We start from the raw sequence: 22827 nt of genomic DNA, 5'->3' as shown, positions 1-22827 counted from the left end.
AAATTAAACCTGCAGAGTCAAATAACACATTAGGCTTACATTTCTTTCTTTAAAGGTCTAATATGGGCCCACTGGGCCAAATAAAGGATATGATTCTTATTCTAAGCATCAGAGTCAAATGATTGCTCTTAAGATATGCATGAGAATTTGGACACTAGGATCTGCAGGCTTCTCTGGGCTCCATCATTAGTACCACCCCATAGATGTGACTTCTGAGAAAGAAAATATCAATCTTCCTAGTGAACAAAGTATCTCATCTTTCAGGCACCTGTAAAAGAGGAATTACCCAATTTCCTTCTCAGTAACTAACAGTAACAGTAACAGAAACTCAACCAAGTAAGATACTGAGCTACTCAGACTATAAGGTCACAGATTACATATAGCATATAAATCCTTCATTATACAGAAAGCAGGAAAAAAAACAGTACCCTGAATCAACAAGATTATAACTAATCTCTACTAAATTAAAAACTAAATAATTTCCTAAATTAAAGAGATGGCACAGGATTTATTCTTTCCCCTTATTCTCAAACACATACCTATACACACCACAAACAAAAATCCTACTTAAAATCAAATTATAGTGAGAAGTCCTGTATCCCAGGACTCTGGAAATGTCTGTGTGACCTGAAATTCAAATATGAGCATAGGTTTTGCCTTCAAGGTGTTCACTATTTTGTGAGGACAACAAACAGGTAAGTAGTAAGGCAGAGTGTAAACACAGAACTCCATGAGGATGCAAAAGACAGAAAAATAGATTCTGGTCTGGGTACCCACGGAAGGCTTTTTAGAACAACTGAGCTTTTTAATAGTTGAACCAGTCAGATTCTGAGCTACTGAGGCAGAGGAAACAGGAATGGCACAAGCAAAGAATGAGACCCCAAAAAAGGCATATTGAAAAGTCCTGAAGGGAAAGTAGGTCAATGTGGCTACAGCAAAAGATGTCCTAGGTGTATGGGAGAAATGGGTGATTAGTTGAAGGGGCTATGTTTAAAATCCACTTGTTGGGATGCCTGGGTGGCTCAGTGATTGAGCGTCTGCCCTTGGCTCAGGTCGTAATCCTGGGGTCCTGGGATTGAGTCCTGCATCAAGCTCTCTGCAGGGAACCTGCTTCTCCTGCCTATGTCTCTGCCTCTGCATCTCTCATGAATAAATAAAATCTTTAAAAAAAAAAAAAAAGCCCACTTCAAGAGCTTAAAATACCACGCTAATGAGCCTGATCCTTATTTTGGAAGCAATGTCATGGTAAACATTGCAGAATAAGGTATTGATGTGGATCTAGAAAGTTAAAACTAAAGCAACAACTTCTCTTTTCAATAAAATTAGATTATAATTTCTTAAATGATAGAAACAAGAGGCAGTAATAAAGGCTGAAGTAGTCACAGATACATACAAGTCTATGAAAAGAAGAACAGTGATTAATAACCACACTGGAGGGATCCCTGGGTGGCGCAGCGGTTTGGCGCCTGCCTTTGGCCCAGGGCGCGATCCTGGAGACCCGGGATCGAATCCCACGTCGGGCTACCAGTGCATGGAGCCTGCTTCTCCCTCTGCCTATGTCTCTGCCTCTCTCTCTCTCTGTGTGTGACTATCATAAATAAATAAAAATTAAAAAAAAAATAACCACACTGGAGATGAAATTAAATTTTTAAAACTTTTCTACTTAAATGTCACATTAGTACCACTAAGTCTAGTGATGAGGCCTTTTTATATAGATACATAACAATTTAAGGAAGCCCAAAACAAGAATCAAGTTTCAATTTAAAAGAATTCCATGTTATTTATTAAGAACGGTCTATTCTAACCAAAATATTGGGGCTATAACTCATTTTTTCTAAAGATTGTATTTTATTTATTCATGAAAGATACAGAGAGAGGCAGAGACATATGCAAAGGGAGAAGTAGGCTCCATGAAGGGAGCCCTATGTGGGACTCGATCCCAGGACTCCAGGGTCACGACCCGAGCCAAAGTCAGACGAGCGACCCAGGCGTCCTCATTTAATCTCAATGAGGCGTCTTCATTTAATCTCAACTTAAATACAAGTTTTCTTATTTATTTATTTATTTATTTATTTATTTATTTATTTATAAGATTTAATTTATTTATTCATGAGAGAGAGAGAGGCAGAGACACAGGCAGAGGGAGAAGCAAGCTCCACGCAGGGAGCCTGACGTGGGACTCGATCCCGGGACTCCAGGATCAGGCCGAGACACAGGCAGAGGGAGAAGCAAGCTCCATGCAGGGAGCCTGACGTGGGACTCGATCCCGGGACTCCAGGATCAGGCCGAGACACAGGCAGAGGGAGAAGCAAGCTCCATGCAGGGAGCCTGACGTGGGACTTGATCCCGGGACTCCAGGATCAGGCCCTGGGCTGAAGGCAGCGCTAAACCACTGAGCCACCCGGGCTGCCCCAAATACAAGTTTTCAAGTACAGTATACTTTATTATGGCAAATTGTATATGGAAAAAAAATCTGCATTGAGCCCTAGTTTAAAAAAAAAAAAACATATTTAGAGATTTAACATTAAAGTGAACATATAAAAACTCATCTAAATAATTATGTACGCAGACAAACAGAACCCCCACAAATTATTGTAAATTAGTTTTTGCTACTCAAAACAGCATGGGGGTTGGCGGGGGGTGGGGAAGAATATAGCAAACTTACCAAGTGAAGTTTGTCCCAAGAACTTTCTCTATTAGAAGGTTTCACAAGACAATCTGCAAAAGAAAAACCAGTAGTTTATAAATATCCTAAGAATCAAGTTAAGCTACTTAGATTTCCCCACAAGACTTTATGAGTCAAAATGCTGTGACTTGATATATTATTTTTTAAATTGTTACAATGTTGACTATTTAGTCAACAACAGATTTTAGAATGTTTAATTGTCCAAAATGCCTAGTCAGGCCTCACCATGCCTTTAGAAACTACAGAACAGAAAGAACTTTCCAGGAACCCACACATACTCCTATTTAAGAGTTTTTCTCAATCAATCATCATTTCTGATAGTTTCTCAACTAAGCCTCTGCCACTATATGAACCAGTACTTTAAAAAACAAAGATCAGAGATCTAGACTTGGACTTGGTAACATAAGATATTTTGTACAACTGGCTTCTACCAAGGGATCTTTCATGTGTAAGGGGAAAAGTTGGGCAGAAAAGTATAATCTAAACACAAAGAATTCTTGTCATAACTATGCAACAATCTGACATTTACAGATAGATAAAAGACCCAATTGACCAGATTTGGGTCTTTGATTTTTTCAAAGATGTATTTATTTGAGAGCAAGAGCAAAAAGGGGGGGGGGTTTGCAGAGAGAGAGAAAAAGAGAATCTCAAGTAGACTCCTCATGGAGCACCAACTGAGCCACCCAAGTGCTCTAGAACCTGATTCCTCTGTTATGATTTCTCTCAGTATTTGTAGACAACTCATTCTTTTGGGCTATTACATGACATGAAGTCACATAAATAAAACTGTATTAAATATTAAAATCCTAAAATTAAGGAGTTAATATAGCATATTACATCCATAACTTTCAGAAAAAATTTTTCACTAAGAACCATAAAAGTAAAAAAAATAAAAAATAAAAATAAAAGAACCATAAAAGTAGGCTAAATATGCAATAACAAAGTGTTTTTAACCATTTTACAAGTAGAATTTTCGTCTCCTAGTAACTTTTCATTTAAATTTTATAACTCAGGGGTCATATTAACCACCTACTATATTGGAAATAAAGCTATTCATAATTTACAACTTGAGATACAAACTGTATTAAGTATCAAGTTTAGTCTTACAGAGTTTTATTTTATTTATTCATTCATTCATTCATTCATTCATAAGAGGTATATAGAGAGAGGCAGAAACACAGGCAGAGGGAAAAGCAGGCTCCCTGTGGGAAGCCTGAGCAGGACTGATCCCAGGAGCCTACAATCACAACCCGAGCCAAATGCAGATGCTCAACCACTGAGCAACCCAGGTGCCCCAGTCTTAATATATTTAAAAGGTACAACACAATACAGAAGAAAATTTGGAGGTCTGTAAATCTGCAGGACCTTTTCTTACTAGACTATAATTTTTGCTGAGCACTTGAATCCTGAAATACATATTAGTTTTTATTCCTTTTAAGTTATATCAGTAGGTATATATTATCTATGATTTTTACTTTAAAATAATAATGAGGAATCCCTGGGTGGCGCAGTGGTTTGGCGCCTGTCTTTGGCCCAGGGCGCGATCCTGGAGACCCGGGATCAAATCCCACATCGGGCTCCCGGTACATGGAGCCTGCTTCTCCCTCTGCCTACGTCTCTGCCTCTCTCTCTTTCTCTCTCTGTGACTATCATAAATAAATATTAAAAAATAATAATAAAATAAAATAAAATAATGAATCATTTGGTAAAAATAAGATATGCTCAGTCTCTGCTTCAAGAAAAAAAATCAAAACATAAAATAATGTATGTGAAGATACATTTTCCTTAAAAAGTATTACAAACAAAAAATGATAAAACATAGCTCATTGTAACTCAGAAAGTAACAAGGTTAACCGTCCAATGACATGCATGTGCTCAGAGTTCAGAGAAGGGACAGTGAAGGGAGACTTCACAGCAGATGAAGAATTTCAACCAGGTTTTATAGACTGGATGGGACCTAAATAAAGAGAAGGAAAGGACCCGAATAATTCAAGAGAGAACGGCTATGAATACCACAGTAGGAAGAAAATGGGGCATTTTTGAGAAATAGAGATCAGAATATCAAGAGAGTGTTCAAGAAGAGAAGACTAGAGAGGCAGGACACAACGGTAGGCCTTCAATAGCAGGCTAAGGAGTCAGATTTAATTCAGTGGTGTGAGATCAAGAGCTTTAGAAGTAGGAAAATAATAACATGAAAGTGATGGTGTTAAACTATAGCAAGGAACATGTAGAATGGTCTAGAGGGGAAAACTGAGTTAGGATATTCCTGGACTAGTAGTTCAGATATGAAATGCTAACAGCTTAATATCTCAACTATAGCGAAAATGCAGAGGAAGACATCAAAGCGAGTAAAAGCATTAATTTTTAGTAACTGATTAGAAATGGGGGGAAAAAAGAGTCTGAGCAAGTGTCAAAGATAACTGCAAAATCTTATGGCTTGTGGTGAGTGGACAAAGGACATTATCATTAAAAAATGAAAGGTGGGACTCCTAGCTGGCTCCGTCAGAAAAGCATGTAACTCTTGATCTCAGGGTCATGAGCTTGAGTCCCATATTGGGTACAGAGATTACTTAAAAGTAAATAAAATGGTTTTAAAAAATGAAAGGTAGCTCCAAGGAAGCAATGTTAAGGAGACATATACCCAGCAAGTAGGGGGGGTGGGAGGGATTAAATTCAAGAGACAGGTCAAGCCTAGGGGTAATAATAAATTGATTTAATTCAAGGTGCTAAATTGAATTTAAGGAAATCACTGTATCTACTATAAAAATCATGACATGTTTTAAATTACTTGATAATTTATCTGTCAAACATATGAGAAGTCCATCAATACAGAAACGTTTGTGTAAAGTTTTCACAGGTGTAAAGTTCCAAGAGATGGATCAAACAACAGGCAGTTTGAACAAAAAAAGTTCAGGCAGCTCTGCTTCAATACTGGCAATGACTCTTCTTTCCAATAACCACAAACTACTTGGCTGGAAACAAGGATGTCATTGTGAAACACTGTCAACAACAACAAAAAACTGCCCACACCTCTTAGGACTATTTGCTAGATAAAGGCCATGCAAAGGTAAGTCTGAAAGAAGCTCTCTGGTGCCATAAGCTACCTTCCAATGAGAGCAGGATACAGTCATATATACACATACCTCACAGAGTAAGAGCAGTTAGGTTTGGGCTACCCTAAATATATACCGAATATATTCAAATAAGTACCATACCGGCTTCAACAAGGCAAAGAGAATTTGGGCCATTTGTATAATAAAATAATTCAAACTACAAACACTAATCAGATTGAATCAATTCATGAGGAAAACTAAGACTCAGGCCAGGCATTTTAAAATGTTGGGTGGGGGATGGTAAACACAGGTGGCAGCCCTTTTTTGTCTAGTGTACATTTTAACTTTAAAAGGACAATGGACTGTTTTACATAGTCCTATCTCACTTTCAAATGCAAGGTAATTAAGAATTCAAAACTTTAAGAAGGCAACACTGAATAATTTAGAGGAATCTTTTATTTTCACTGTATGTAGAAGAAATGCCTTTTCTTACATATGCACTGCATATTAAGAAACAGATTCAGAGCAAAATTTGAGTGTGGAGGCAATATAAAACAATTCAGAGATGTTAAATTTTAAGTTCAACTGCCTCTACTTTAAGCAAACTTTTCGGTTTCTTCATGTTTCCTCATTTATGCCTAAAAACCTTTCAGATATCTGATAGATGACCTTCCCAAACTAGGACTCTGTGGCATGCTGGGTGGAATTATTCCATGGTGGGGAGATGATTTATCAGCTGAGTATTTTATTTATCGGCTGAGTAAAATTACTGTGGCTTGGTCTTACTCCTTGAATAGAAGTTCAAACCTCAGGTTTTCTAAAACCTTTGCTGCTGAAGTCAACTATAAATAAAACAGAAACAAAGAGTTCAAAAAGCATGGCTGCATTCACCTATCATGACAAGTTCACTGTGGTAGAGGTTCATTTATTTGATAAATATTTAGAGGTGGTAGGCACTATTCTAGGCACTAGGAATGATGCAGCAATCAACAAAACAAAGTTCCTATCCTTAAACAAGCTGCAATTCTAGTGTCAACTGTAATATTCTCACATGGCTGCATGCCCACAGTGTGACTTTTCTCCCATACGTATTAAGTCCATGCTTTGAAAAAGGAAAAATAAATATAAATTTGAATCAGTGACCTCATTCAGTGAAATCTCTAAACAAGATGATGAGAAAGACTCTATATGTCTTTTCTACCCCTTTTGGAAACACTAATGTCTGTGAGTTTTGCGGGATCCAGGCGCAAATTCATGATCCGTGTGCATTCCTCTGCCAGCTGTAGAACACAGATAAGCAGCTAAAATATTATCATTTCCTAACCAAAAAACAACCATCTTCTCCTTGAAAAACAAAAACGCAGTAAGTTCCAGAACTGTCACTTACCCCATGTTATAATCACATTTCTGTATCAAAGAGCCTTTCACTGATAGTAAGTCTCTTAAACAAGCAACACTTAAGATAATGTTCAAAATAATAATAAAAAAAAGCTTTGTTTCAATATATAACCACCAAAGATCAATCTTGTATAATCTGTCACTACACTAGTGGTACACAGTATAGTTCATTTTATATTCTATATATATATGTACATGTATATATGTATATATATGGTTGTTTGGGTGGGGTTAAAGGTGGGATAAAACTCTGAATACATTTCTCAAAGGAAGCTCTGCAATACACAGAATTTCAAACAGTTGGGTTGGTGATCAATACTTAAGATCATCTGTTGGCATTTAAGTGGCTGAAACACTGACAGCTGCTTTCCCAAAAGGGAACCCCAGAATGTGAGAGACCAAAAGCAAAGTAATTGTGCTCTAGAATTCTTAGACATCAAAGTTTAGCTGCACTTCAGATAGATGTTACTGCTTTTCCCATCTCAAGTAGGCAAAAGGAAGCCACAACCATGTTCTCAGAAAAGATTAACTGTGATCAAGCCGATTTTAGCAAATTTGATTTAATACCTTTTTTTTTTTATTTTTTATTTATTTATGATAGTCACAGAGAGAGAGAGAGAGGCAGAGACACAGGCAGAGGGAGAAGCAGGCTCCATGCACCGAGAGCCCGATGTGGGATTCGATCCCGGGTCTCCAGGATCGCGCCCTGGGCCAAAGGCAGGCGCTAAACCACTGCGCCACCCAGGGATCCCAACACCTTTTTTTTTAAGATTTTTATTTATTTATTTATTCATTTGAGGCACAGAGAGGGAGGGGGAGGGGGAGGGGGAGGGGGAGGGAGAGGGAGAGAGAGAGAGAGAGAGAGAGAGAGAGAGGCAGAGACACAGACGGAGAAGCAGGCTCCATGCAGGAGCACGATGTGGGACTCGATCCCGGGTCTCCAGGATCAGCCCCGGGCTGAAGGCGGCGCTAAACCACTGAGCTACCCGGGCTGCCCAATTTATACCTTTTTAAAAATATTTTATTTATTTGACAGAGAAAGTGAGAGCACAAGCAGGGGAAGTGGCAGAAGGAAAGGGAAAGCAGACTCCACGCTGACTAGGGAGCCAAACTTGAAGTTCGATCCGCCCAACCCTGGGATCATGATCTGAACCTAAGGCAGACGATTAACCAACTGAGGACTGAACCACCCAGGAATCCCTTATTTGTACCTTTTAAAATCATTTAACGTACAAGTATCTTCCTTTTAAATTTAATCCTTACACAACAGGGGAGGAAAGGAGGGGCAGGGGTACATAAATCGTACATGACGTCTTGGTGAAGATATTTTCTGATGGTGACCAGCAAAGATTAAAACCATGGATCCAAAAAAAATAAAAATAAAAATAAAAATAAAAATAAAAATAAAAATAAAAATAAAAATAGAAATAGAAATAGAAATAGAAATAGAAATAGAAATAGAAATAAAAATAAAAATAAAAATAAAACCATGGATCACAATGGCACCTGGGTGGCTCAGTCAGATAAGCGACCAACTCTTGGCTTCGGCTCAGGTCATGATCTCATGGGTCTTGAGATCAGGCCCCACTTCAGTTCGGTGTTCAGTAAGAGTCTGCTTGAAGGTCCTCTCCCTCTGTCCTGTCCCCAACTCACATTTGCAGCATTCTCTAAAATAAATAAATATACCTTTAAAAAAGAATGGTGAATCACATGCAATCTTCTAAAAAGGGGAACAATTATAATTTTAAGAATGTAAAGATTTGGGGTGCCTGGATGGCTCAGTAGGTTAAGCGTCTGCCTTTGGCTCAAGTCATGATCCCAATGTCCTGGGATCAAGCCCCATATCCCACTTCTTGCTCAGCAGGGAAGCTCCTTCTTCCTCTTCCTCTCTCTCTCTCTCTGCCTGCTGCTCCCCCCCCTGCTTGTGCTCTGTCAAATAAATAAATAAAATCTTTCTTTTTAAAGATTTAGTGTTCTGACTTGCTCTTTATAATTACTTCTATAACAGAACACATTCACTTCATACTACTCAGATAAATTATTAATAGGATTGTAAGGAATTTCTATGTATAATTTGTAATATAATTTTCTGACTTGGTCTCCATGAGACATCACATGGTAGGCATCATTTTACTACTGAAATCAAGAATTTAAAATCTAATTTTAGGGGCGCCTAGGTGACTCAGTAGGTTAAGCATCTGCCTTTGGCTCAGGTCATGATCCATAGGGCTCTCTGCTAGGTGGGGGGCCTGCTTCTCCCTCACTTGTGCTCTCTGTTGCTATCTCTCTCTCTCTCTCTCAAATAAATAAAATCTTTAAAAAAAATAATAAAACACAATCTAATTTTATAAGGCAGTATTTAAGTTCATCATCTTAAATGAAACATTCCCTATCTCCTAAGAAAGAAAAAAAACCCTTAAATTTAACAGAAAATAGAAGAAATACTTAAGTCTGGGAGCTTAAGAAAAGAGGATAGATAATCCAAGTATTCGAATAACTAGAAATGAACTGAATTTTTAAAGCCAAGTGGATCATTTTATCTAAGTACCAGAGGGTAGTTCAATATTTATAATCACTATGGAAAGATCAGAAAGACTAGCTGCAATGTCGGAAAAGCGTTTCCTGACTTTTGCTTCTTTGACTAGTTCTGAGGTCTATCTTTGGGAATTTGACATAAAGTAAATTCCTGCACACTCATATTAATGCCCTGCTCCTTGCTCCCAGTTAACCTGTGATAAAGAAGAAAGTAAACTTTGTTTCCCCTTGCATCCCTCCTTTCTTCTCCCCTACCTTGCCCCAAATCGGAAGTCAACATTCTATTAAAAAAAAAAAAAAAAAAAAAGAGGGGCACCTGTGGGTAGCTTAGGCGGTTAAGCATTAAGCATCCTCTGCCTTTGGCTCAGGTCATGACCCTAGGGGTCCTAGGATCAAGCCCCATGTTGGACTCCCCACTCAGTGGAGACTCTGCTTCTCCTTCTCCCTCTGTTCCTCTGCTCATGCTGCCTCTCAAGTAAAATCTTTAAAAAAATAATAATAAAAAGAAATAGAAAAAGAAAGAAAAAACATTCCTACTCCAGAAATCCATAGCTCATCATGGAAATTTAAATTTTCCTAATTATAATTTTCCCCCTTAAGGTATTTAGTATGATTATCTCTTACCATGAATTGTAGACTCTGTCCCTGCTTCCTACTGTCCAAAGAATAAAACTTTAACTGCATTTTTTGGGACAAAACCCCTAAATGACCAATCCCTATGAAGACAAAGAGTTTTATAATAGGGTCTCAAAAAGTTTTTAGAAGTTTAAATTATGAACTCCTATTTCTTATGTACTCAATAGAAAAAGAAAACTAATCAAATGAGGTAGCAAAAACCAAAAATGTAATTTTTTTAAAAAGGCAACTAAAAAACTAGGCAAAATTTAACACATCAGTGTCATTTTGAAACCTGCAGATTTACACTGCTTATTCTAATATGCTTTGCTTCAGGACCCTGACGTAAAGGAACAAAAATAGAATCTCCAAACCCCACCCTTTTTACAACAACCCTCCCCACTCACAGCTGCATAAGGGGTTTCTTTTCTAGAAAGACAACTTAATTTGAAGGTCAGTTTACCATGGGAACTCAATAGTGTGCCCATGTAGAAATGAGCATGATTCTTCTGTTTTGCCAAAGTACTTAAGACGTTTAACACCAATTCTAGGAAAAGTGAAAGTAAACTACATTCTTCCAAAAAATACCTATCAGTGTCCCAAACCCAGCTATCTGCATATTGCTCATTAGTATATTAATATAATATTTAGGAATGTTCCTCTCCCATTCTGTAAACAGACTGTCCAAGCTTCTGGTTCTCTCCACTCAGTTTTATGCAGAGTAAGAAACATCAAAATAAGGAGCCAGGGGTGCCTGTATGGCTCAAGCAGTTAAGGGTCTGCCATTGGCTCAGGTCATGATCTCGGGACACTGGGATGGAGCCCTGCGGTGGGCATCATGTTCAGTGGGGAGTCTGGTTTGCCCTCTCCCTCTGCCCCTCCCCCTGCTCATGCTCTCTCACACTCTCTAATAAATAAAATATTTTCTTAAAAATGGACAAGGAGGGGCAGCCCGGGGGGCTCAGCGGTTTAGTGCCTGCCTTCGGCCCGGGGCATGATCCTGGGGACCCAGAATCGAGTCCCACGTCGGGCTCCCAGGATGGAGCCTGCTTCTCCCTCTGCCTGTGTCTCGGACTCACTCTCTGTCTCTCTCAAGAATAAAAATCTTTAAAAAATAATAATTGAATGAATGAATGAACGAATAAATAAATAAATAAATAAATAAATAAATAAATAAATACAAGTAACAGAAACCTGAATGAAAATGCAAATCCATCTTTTATGCATACACTTAATGAAAAAACAGATTTGAATTTTTAGTTGCCATATTCACAATTAAAAACTGTCCAAATCCAGCTAGCCAACAGGTACACTCAAGAGGAGAGAGACAAAATTCAAGTAATAGAGACTGTGTGCAATAAAAGAATCAATCTTCTACTGGCCTAGTTCAAATTAATATTCTGGCAATTAGGTAGGGGGCTACTCATATTTTTGAAAGCAAGCCAATAAAAACCCAGTAACATCCAGTAACCACGCACTACACTGCAGGCTCTGTTTAAAATGGCAAGTTCAAATACCTACTCTTTTGAAGCAGTTCTCCATTATTAAATAGCCAAAATACCAAAAATTGTCTCGACCAGAACACCATTTTCTTAAGACTATCCTTTTAGGGATACCTGGGTGGCTCAGTGGTTGAGTGTCTGCCTTTGGCTCAGTCAAGATCACGGGATCAAGTCCCACATCGGGTTCCCCGCGGGGAACCTGTTTCTCCCTCTGCCTATGTCTTTGCCTCTCTGTGTCTCTCATGAATTAAAAACAAAAAGACCATCCTTTAGACCATACAAAAGACTCACTCACTCTTTTAAATTAGTAACATCTATCTCATGTAAACAGAGAGAAACATGTGATTACCACCTAAATATATACAAGAAGGGAAAAAAAACTTTTCCAGCTAAAGTCAAGAAGTAGAATTCATCAACATGCTTTAAAGAAAAGGAAGGCAAAGGTACTACGTTAAACCAGGGCTAATAAGAAATAAGCTGTGAAGCAAAAGGGACTTCTCCCTTTTTGTTTTTAAATAACTATATTTATTTTTTTTTTTAATTTTTATTTATTTATGATAGTCACATAGAGAGAGAGAGAGGCAGAGACACAAGCAGAGGGAGAAGCAGGCTCCATGCACCGGGAGCCTGACGTGGGATTCGATCCCGGGTCTCCAGGATCGCGCCCTGGGCCAAAGGCAGGCGCCAAACCGCTGCGCCACCCAGGGATCCCAAATAACTATATTTAAATAACCACTCCCAAACCTCAAGTCATGGATTCATAATGAAGACAAAAACTAAATTTTGAATTAAAAAAAATTCTTAAGCTATCATTTTGCTTTTAACCCATTAAAGGAGAGCAGGGGTAATAAAAAAGCATACTGGCTTAAATTACTATTCATACTAAACATTAAAATATCGGTAAAATTTTTTTAAATAAAATATTGGAGCAGCCCAGGTGGCGCAACGGTTTAGCACCGCCTGCAGCCTGAGGTGTGATCCTGGCGATCCGGGATCAAGTCCCACGTCAGGTTCCCTGCATGGAGCCTGCTTCTCCCTCTGCCTGTGTCTCTGCGCCTCTCTCTCTCTCTGTCTCAATAAATAAATAAATAAATAAATAAATAAATAAATAAATAAATAAATAAATAAATAAATAAATAATTGAAAATAAAATAAAATATTGGTAAAATATTCTCTAAAACAAGATAAAAAATTTCTCAAACACATAGCCTAATCTAAACCTATTCTGTACAAATTATGGAGTATTCCGAGTATATTGTTTATACATCACAAACTTAAGTACTATTCAATTCAGTATGAAAAAAATCAATCTACACAAATAATTAAAATTCTCAAGTTTCTAATAACCATGTAATCATAACTATTAAGAATAACATCACACCTCTAAGGTCAATCAATACCACTCATAAGTTTCTTGCATTTTTCAATCTGAAAATAGTTTGTCTGAGGAACTAATGTCTCGAAGAGGCAGAAAGAATAATGCATTTAACCACCTCTCTGGTAAACAACAGCAGGCCTATGACTGAACAACACATTGTGTACTACTGTTTTTGTTTTTTTTAAAGATTTTATATATTTATTTGACAGAGAGAGCACAAGCAGACAGAGGGAGAGGGAGAAGCAGGTCCCCCCCTCCCAAGCAGGGAGCCTGATATGGGGCTCCATCCCAGGACCCTGGGATCATGATCTAAGCCAAAGGCAGACACCCAACCAATTGAGCCACCAAGACACCCATTTTGGTTTTTTTTTTAAGATTTTATTTATTTGACAGAGAGAGAGCATGCACAAGCAGGGAGAGAAACAGAGGAGAGGGAGAAGCAGGCTCCCCACTGAGCAGAGAGCCTAAGTTGGGTCTCGATCCCAGGACTCTGGGATCATGACCCAAGCCAAAGGCAAACTCAACTGACAGAGCCACCCAGGTGCCCCCCCATACTACTGTTCTCAATCAGAACATTACATATGCTAAAATACAAAGAAATAAAAGACCTTAGAAAGAGCTTACATTTTTTTCTGTATGATTTACAGCCTCAATATTTAATCTAAGCCCTACATTCTATAGCATAGCTTTATTTTCAATTACCAGTGTTTCCATCACGTGGTATACAGACCATTGGCAGTACCTGAGATGACTTAAATGGAACACAAATACCTTTAAACAAAACAAAACAAAGCAGAACAAAACCCTGTATTTATGCTAATGAGCACTGAAAAGAACATTCTGCATTTTATTGACTCAGATGCCATCAAATTCAAAGCACACTATTAAATTTACAAACCACTAAGGAAAAAAAACTCCAACATGCCACTGATTTTAAGATGCATTCCCATTTAGCATTCAGATACAAAAAAAAAAAAAAAATCATGTAGGTAATCTATTAATGAGAGGTCTAGGCAATACAGTACTGTATGCTATTAAAAATCCTTCATATATAGAAATTCATAACTATCTTTCTTCGAGGTGTTTTATTGTCTCATTTTTTCTTCACAAGACTTATCTATTCAATACATTAAGTCTGAAATCATTCATAAGCAGACCTGACCAGGGCCACATGCAATTGTATCTAGTCCTTCCTCCAGACAAATGATAAACCTCTTTCTTTAAGGTTTCTGCTACCACCAGAGAGTTTTGGCATCTTCCCCAATCCCAAATGCAATTACTAGCAGTACCAGAGGGTACAGGGTTTCTTCTGTACTGTCATTGTAGTACATATGCTAACTCTACATATCATTAACAAAATCAGTTTCCATCCTCTCCCCCCTAACATTCCTTCTTCATACTCCATTGGAAATCTTGGTAGGCCTAGGATTTCAAGGCTAGCAATCATTTGGTATTTCCAGTAACAAGATCTGACAGCAATTCCTATTGTTTTCCCTGAAATGCTCAATTTCCATCTTTCCACTCTATACCACCAGTATCACCACCATATGGTCTAGCTAACTGATGCTCAAATATTTGAATTAATTTAGACCTTAATTATCTAAGAATGAGTTACAACTGAAGTTACAATAGAATTGGTTCTGGTCAGTTACTCTTTTAACATCACCTGGCATATACAATCCCATCAATAGCAGTGTCACTAAAAAATCCCTGCTCAAAGAAAGTATGCCTTATGACATTTATATCCAGAATGAACAACCTGAAGCTGCCTTTAAATTTTCCAAGCATGATCTTTTGTCACTGCTATTACCTCTGCTGATTTACACTCATATGGCTTTATCTATTTGGGTAAATACTATGTATCCTTTAATTCTCCCTTGAAAACAAAGCTTTCACTGTGAAAGCTTCCCTGCAGAGTCCATGTGCACTTTCAATATAGCTCTATTTTATAATACTAAGTTTCATTATAATTATTTACATTTCATTCTGTTCTACTAGACAGACTATTATTTTTTCTCTAAGGTCATTTTCCTACTCAACAACAGAACCTAAGGGCCTTAAACTATGCGTTAATGAGAGGCACTACAATATAGCTTATTAAGGAAGATTATAGGTTCTGGAATCAAACTGTTTTGGAGGTGAATTTTGACTCTAAACTTACTTGCATCAGTTTGGGAAGTTCACGAAGTTTCCTCATCTGTAAAATGGAGATAACATTAGAAGAGAGTTACTGTGCTAGTATCTTCAAATCAAATGAAAACTAATTCTGACAAGGACGAGAAACATGCTCAATAATTACTTTCTGAATTAAAAAAAAAAAAAGCAATTTAGGTAGATACAAGAAATTAACCATGGCCTTCTGTTTACTTACCTATTAAATAAATGTTTCAAGCACACTCACGTCCATTTAAGACCTCTATTTTCTAGTTCTTACTATAAATGCAACAGTTCTACCTGCCTGTTTTCATATAGAATAAGCCCTTAGAACTGGTTTATAAGTTTCCAATATGCATTATAAACCTTCAAAGTCCAAAATTTTAAAGTATGTGATTTTGCTAAAGCAAAAATTCTAGTTATAGGCATTGGAGACTTAAGAAAAAGAAGAAATCATTTAACTGAGTGAGCCAAGCAACATTAACCACTATTCTCTACACATTATCGATGAACTCTCAGGATACTATCCCTATATTTGCCAAGAGCTCGAGCAGCCCTCTCAACAACAAGCCCTTTCTCCAAAATGAGGCAGGCCCTTCCCTCTCAAACAACCAGGTCTCCCTCAAATGAGGATCTTACTCTTCCCCTCTAGGACATTCTATGTTCATTCCAAATTCCTTGCCATTGTTTGTTTCCTATACACAGGCTGGCCTCTTTTCTACCAATCAGATCATCAGACTTCATCTAATATTTAAGCCACTAAACTTTTACTGCATTTTTGTAGGTACACATTATTTAAATTTATTCTCTTTCATCCAATTCCACTTCTCCCCCTCCCCAAATACCTCTCCTTCCCTTTCTCCACTCTGAAAACACACATAGTCTGCAAGTTCCCTCAAGAGCTACTCAAAATGTTTTAATTAGTCAATGAAAGAATATTTAGTTCCCCTTAAGGGTTTTGGGATAGATTATAAAAAATTTTCTTGTAAGCAATTAAAAATAGTTATAGGTGATAATTCTCATGACAATCATGGGAAAACTAACATGCTTTCTGCTTTCACATTCCAATCAAAGTGAAAATAGGTAAAACATGATAATTAATAGTATACTGTCATTTGACTAACACATAAAGACTTCTTGAAGGAACTAGGAACTCAGTAATAGCTGCAGTTATTAGTCCTAAACTGGTATTAATAAAAATGCCACTTTTGGGGAGAAAAATGCCACTTTTGTATAAAATGAGGTTGGTTTTTGTACAGATAAACACTGCTTGAAGACAGGGATATGGAATATAAAAGTGACAACAAGAGGAAGGTGGTTTTAATCCTCTTTGATTTCTTTGAGGCCATCATATAAAAGCAGGAGTTCTTATGATCAAGCCATTTCTAAAAACTCCTTTTCAAAAAAAAATTTTTTTTTTATTTTTTCATGAGACACACAGAGAGAGAGAGGCAGAGACACAGGCAGAAGGAGAAACAGGCTCCTTGCAGGAAGCCTGATAAGAGATTCGATCCTAGGACCTCAGGATCATGCCCTGAGCCAAAGGCAGACGCTAAACCACTGAACCACCCAGGTGTCCCTAAAAAGTCCTTTTTACATTCCATTCTTTGTGTAATAATTTTGTCTCTCCCTGAAAACTGGATTCCTTCTGTCCTTTACTCAACTTCTCTTGAATAGATGAAGAGTAAATAGCTTCACAAATTGGTGAGACTACATAGTTTCTTCCAACTTGAAGTCGAGATAATTTTTCAGTCATATATATTTAACACTTTCTGATAACTGGCAAAGAATCTGAACAGTACTGCATCCACATGAAGAGTTAATTCTAGGCACCAGAAAGCAATGGTAACAATATTGGGCATGGTGGTTAGAAAAAACAAGACCAATTTTTTTAATGATGTTGGGTTTTTTTCTTTTTCTTTTTTTTTTTTTTTACAGTGACAGTAAGAATGGTGAGAGAGGAATGCCTGGGTGGTTCAGCGGTTTGGCACCTGCCTTTGGCCCAGGGTGTGATCCTGGAGACGTGGGATCGAGTCCCACATCAGGTTCCCCACATGGGGCCTGCTTCTCTCTCTGCCTATGTCTCTGCCTCTCTCCTACTCTGTGTCTCTCATGAATAAAAATATCTTTTAAAAAATAGTGAGAGAAAACACTGTCAATAGTATAATCTCAAATTAACGGGCCAAATGAGACCAATTGTTAAGGATATTTTAAGCAGGGACACCAGGGTGGCTCAGTCAGTCAAGTGTCCACCTTTGGCTCAGGTCATGATCTCTGTGTCCTGGGATCGAGCCTGGCATTCAGCTCCAGCTCAATTTTTCTCTCTCCCTCAGCCCCCTCCCCTCTGCCCATTCTCTCTCAAATAAATAAAATCTTTAAAAAAAAAAAAAAGATGTTTTAAGCAACTAATTTTATTGAGCACTTCTCTACATGCCAGGCACTGTTTTAAAAGTATTATACATATTAAGTCAATTAAACCCATAATTCTATAAGGTCGTGACGATTATACTTTGAAAAACAGTTGAGGGGCACCCGGGTGGCTCAGTTGGTTAAGCACTCGACTCTTGATTTCAGCTCAGGCCATGATCTCAGGGTCATGACACCAAGCGTTTGGGCTCATGCTGAGCGTGAGGTCTGCGTAAGATTCTCTCCCTCTTCCTCTGCCCCTCTCCTCCCTCCCTCTCTTAAAACACATACACAGAGTTGAAAAAAGAGACATATAGAGAAGTAATTTTCCCAAGATTTTACCAGTTAAGAGGCCAGAATTCAAACCCAAGCATTCTGGCTCCACAGTTTACATTAAAAACATCTATGCCAATAGTGCCTTCTCCATTCAATAAGTTTATAAATATAGTAAAATTTGATGCTAACCCTAGTCCTCATAAAGCAACTCCAAATAAGGAGCCCTTGTACACTGAGAATATTTTTTTTTAAGATTTTTATTTATTTATTCATGAGACAGAAAGAGGCAGAGAGACACAGGCAGTGGGAGGAGAGGCAGGCTCCATGTAAGGAGCCCGATGTGGAACTCAATCCCAGGACTCCAGGACCACGCCTTGAGCCGAAGGCAGATGCTCAACCGCTGAGCCACCCTTCCCAAGAATATGTTTCTTATATACTACATGTGCTACTATATTTTTCATTTTTTTATTTTTATTTTTTTAATTTATGATAGAGAGAGAGAGAGAGAGGCAGAGACATAGGCAGAAGCAGGCTCCATGCACCGGGAGCCCGACGTGGGATTTGATCCCGGGTCTCCAGGATCGCGCCCTGGGCCAAAGGCAGGCGCTAAACCGCTGTGCCACCCAGGGATCCCTACTATATTTTTCAAAGAACATTATGGCTTTAAGTTTCATTTTCCCACAAACTAAAGATTTTCATCAGTGTTTTATCATCCACTGTTGCAAGAATGCTACTTGACACTTCCTAAAAATCTTTATTCTTTACAACCTCTACTCCCTTGTCAAGATAATTCTGAACTCTAATTCCATCCTTCACGGGGCCGACAAGTCATCTGTGAAGTTAATGAGCATAACTCCCCATTTCATCATCTGTATCACACTTAAGAACATTATATAGTAGAAAGCATAATCCTAACCTCTTTATAAAACCATTTGTTATCTCTTATCTGACAGCAACCCACCAGTAACAATGAATAGGAACCTCTAATCTGCTCTGCACCATTTAGCAATACGACATATTTTCATCCCTTACAGAGGAAGATGCCACCAGACAACTAGAAGCTTTTGTAAAGTTAAAATATATCCACCGCTTCTGTCTGTTCCACAGACCTGTCTGCATCTTATTACTTTGTAGGACTGACTTTCAAAGCTATGGAGTTTGTAATTTCATAATCTTTAAATAAAATCATCACAAATTATTTTTTGGGTCAAATACCCCAAGATTTTTTGACTTTATTAAGGTATAACTGAAGTAAAACAAACTGTACATGTCTAAAGTGGGTTTTTTTTTTCAGTTTTTCTTTTTTCTGTGGTAAAATACACACAGTATCTACAATTTTAACCATTTAAAGTGTACAACTAAATAACCTTAAGTACATTCACACTGCTGTGCAATCATCACCACTATCCATTTCTAGAACTTTTTCATCATCCCTAACTTCCTTTTTATTTTTTTTTAAAGATTTTATTTATTTATTCATGAGAGACACAGAGTGAGAGAGGCAGAGACACAGGCAGAGATAGAAGCAGGCTCCATGCAGGGAGCCCGACACGGGACTCGATCCCAGGTCTCCAGGATCAGGCCCTGGGCTGAAGGCGGTGATAAACCGCTGAACCACCAAGGCTGCCCCCCCAACTTCCTTTTTAATGCTGAATAATACTCCATTGTAAGTATATACCACATTTTGTTTATACATTCATCCACTGACAGACATTTAAATTGTTTCTACCTTTTGGCTACTGTAAATAGTGCTGCTATGAATATTGGTGTACAAATATCTGTTAGTCCCCAATTTCACTTCTTTTGGGTAGATATCTAATTAAGAGTGTAACTGCTAGATCATATGGTAATTCCATGTTTAATTTTCGGAGGAACAACCACACTGTTTTCCCTCAACAGCTGTACCATTTTATATTCCCACCAGCAATACACCAGGGTTCTAATTTCTCCATATCCTCATCAACCCATTTCCACTTTTTTGATAATAGCCATCCTAATGGATGTGAAGTAATATCCCATGGTTTTGATTTGCATTTTCCTAACAACTAGTGATGTTGAGCATCTTTTCATGTGCTTACTATTTCTGTAACTTCTTTGAAGAAATGTCTATTTAAGTCTCTGCCCATTTTTTAGTTGGGTTGATTTTTGGTGTTGAGCTGTGTTTCTTTATATATCGTGGATAGTAATCCTTTAACAGATATATGGTTTGCAAACATTTTCTCCAATTCTCTGGGTGCCTTTTCACTCAAGAGTATACTTTGATGCACATTAAGTTTTTAACCTAGTTCGATTTATCTTTTTCTTTTGCTGCCTGTGTTTTTGATGTTAGATGCAAGAAATCATTGCCAAATCCAAATGCAATGCCGTGAAACTTTTCCTCTGTGTTTTCTTCCAACAGTTTTATAGTTTAAGCTCTTAAGTTTAGGTCTTTGATTCTTGATTACCCAGAAAATTTGAAAGCACAGAGATCATATTTCAAATCCAAAATTTTTTTATACTTTAAGTGTCAGGTAAGACTTAACAGAATCTGTGCTATAGAAATAGAGATACACCAGATGTTAATTTATGTCCTCTATGTAATTTTTAAACAACTGTAAACAGGTAAAATGATATAGCCATACAATGGAATACTATGCCCTTTCTAAGCATTGGAGTGGGTGAGTACTCCAGGTTGACCAAATTATAACCTATCTCCTGAATCACATGATCCAAAGAGAAAAAAATCAGAATCCTTCTCTTTTTGTGGTTGGTTGGCTTAATCTGGAGACATGTAACTCCTGATCTTGGGGTCCTGAGTTCAAGCCCCACAATGGGCATAAAGATTAGTTTTTTTTTAAAAATCCCTCTCTTCCTCCAGAATCATGGTTTCCAAATTGTGTGCTGAGGTACCTTGGGGGTACCTTTATATTCACAGGGGCACTAGAGAGACTTTAAAGTTTTTGAGAGAAACAGAAATAACTGACATATGTGAACCACACAAACAACTATCTGAGGTCATTCATAATTTCAAAATTAGCTCAAAAAACATTCCTTTCAATGTTTATGAAACAGGGGCTTTAAGCAAATTGCTATGATAAAAAAGCCAAGTATCATATAAAAGTCAGTGCCAAACAGGAAAAAAAGCTGGAATATCTAATCTGATTCTAGGGTTTGAAAATTGTATACTACCCAACAGGCACAAATATTAAAATTACAATGTTTTCTTTCAAATTATATATATATCAATTTTTCAAGTAGCTAAACTGTTAGGAAATAAACACTTAGGTTGTTTGGCCCTAACCACTTAACGAATGGAACTATTTCTACTTCTTTTGGTGGAAGGACAGAGTGGAAAATATTGCTGAGACACCAAGAGGAAGAAGAGACTCTGGACTGTACAGCCAGGAGAAGCTGGACAGAAATCACACCAAAGCTCAGAGAGATACAAAACTAGAATAACTAAGACACTGTACCCCCAATTCCAAATCCCCTATCTGGCTGCCACAGTTATTCAATTATATGAACTGCTCCAGTATCCTGCCAATGGCCAATAAAGCTACATGTTCTTTTATTTAAGCTCTAATTCACTTTATCACCAGCAACTAAGAGTCCTGAAAAACAAAATCAGATGATTCACACACTCAGTCTGATTTCCTTAATAAAATCATAATTAAATAATGTATGCCAGGCTTGTTTTCTTTTTATAAACAACCAAAGAGGCAGAATTAGGGCATTACTGTAACTCAAATACGAATCATCCCATTTACTATATCCTATATTAATTGAATACAAGATACTCTTATTAGATACTACATAGACAAAATTTACTTTTTAAAGTTTTACAGATTTTTTAAAATTATATTTGAGAGAGAGAAGGCACACAAGAGAGAGCACAAACAGAAGGGAAGGGGCCGAGGGAGGGGGAGAAGCAGATTTCCCACTGAGCAGGGAGCCCAAGGGGGGCTCAATCTCAGGATCCTGGGATCATGACCTGAGCCAAAGGCAGCTGCGTAATTGACTGAGACACCCAGGCACCCTTATAGATTTCTTCTTTTATTTTTATTTTTTTAAGATTTTATTCATTTATTTGAGAAAGAGACAGAGAATGAAGAGTTCTTCTTGACAAAAACACTCATTTGAATTAAACTTTCATAGCATGGTAATATAAACTATACCATATTTTTTCTGTCACACTAAGATTACAAATTAGATAATTTCTAGTAATTTAAAATGTTAAAAAAATAAAAAATAAAAAAAGTTAATATACTTAAAAATTACAACTTCAAAGAAGAAAAGTATAATATTCTATTTTATGAATATTATAATAAGTCATCAATATATTTTCTCAAATAATACTTTCACAATCCATTTCCAGAAATAAATTAACATGAATCTTGTATTAACTTTGATTTCTGGAGAAATCTGCCCCTTTTTTGTTGTTGTTTTTAAAGATTTTATTTATTTATTCATGAGAGATGCATAGAGAGAGAGGCAGAGGGACACAGGCAGAGGGAGAAGCAGGCTCCATGCAGGGAGCCTGACGTGGGACTCGATCCTGGGTCTCCAGGATTACACCCTGGTCTAAAGGCAGACGCTAAACCACTGAGCCACCCACGGATCCCTGAAATCTGCTTTTATTATAATTCAAAGACAGTTGTGATTTCAGCAATAAGTACAATTAACAATTCATTCATTGTAACTGTTAAACGTGTTTATTTCAGTCAGAGATAAGAGTAAACATTTTCAAAAATGAAAAAACCTAAACCAGAAATATACCAATTGAAAATGGCAACTACAGCTAATTTTTATGTTCTGTGATAAAGCATTTATATAGATCTACTGCAA

The 22827-nt window shown here is 37.5% G+C and overlaps 1 protein-coding gene and 1 long non-coding RNA gene across 16 annotated transcripts in view; one reads left to right on the top strand and one right to left on the bottom strand.

The window, feature by feature from the left end:
• Positions 1 to 22827, bottom strand: part of MTMR3 (myotubularin related protein 3) — a 141377-nt gene that overhangs the window by 57383 nt on the left and 61167 nt on the right. For 11 of the 15 annotated variants that reach the window (XM_072803193.1, XM_072803192.1, XM_072803198.1 and 8 more), the window contains exon 2: positions 2666 to 2718. The gene's annotated coding sequence lies outside the window, so the exon portion shown is untranslated. Of the gene's footprint in view, positions 1 to 2665; positions 2719 to 8643; positions 8805 to 15328; positions 15365 to 15538; positions 15946 to 22827 lie in introns of those variants that run through there. The other 4 variants (XM_072803183.1, XM_072803184.1, XM_072803188.1 and 1 more) reach the window with 3 other exon arrangements.
• Positions 16022 to 21642, top strand: LOC140619571 (uncharacterized). The gene is made up of 3 exons (XR_012019447.1): positions 16022 to 16101; positions 19465 to 19669; positions 21325 to 21642. It is a non-coding gene; the product is annotated as an uncharacterized lncRNA (long non-coding RNA).

The sequence above is a fragment of the Canis lupus genome, chromosome 27, assembly GCF_048164855.1.
Source record: "Canis lupus baileyi chromosome 27, mCanLup2.hap1, whole genome shotgun sequence".
In the NCBI taxonomy this organism is placed as follows: domain Eukaryota; kingdom Metazoa; phylum Chordata; class Mammalia; order Carnivora; family Canidae; genus Canis; species Canis lupus.
The sequence above is the reverse complement of the archived record's forward strand: the minus strand, read 5'-3'. Positions and strand labels throughout refer to the sequence as shown.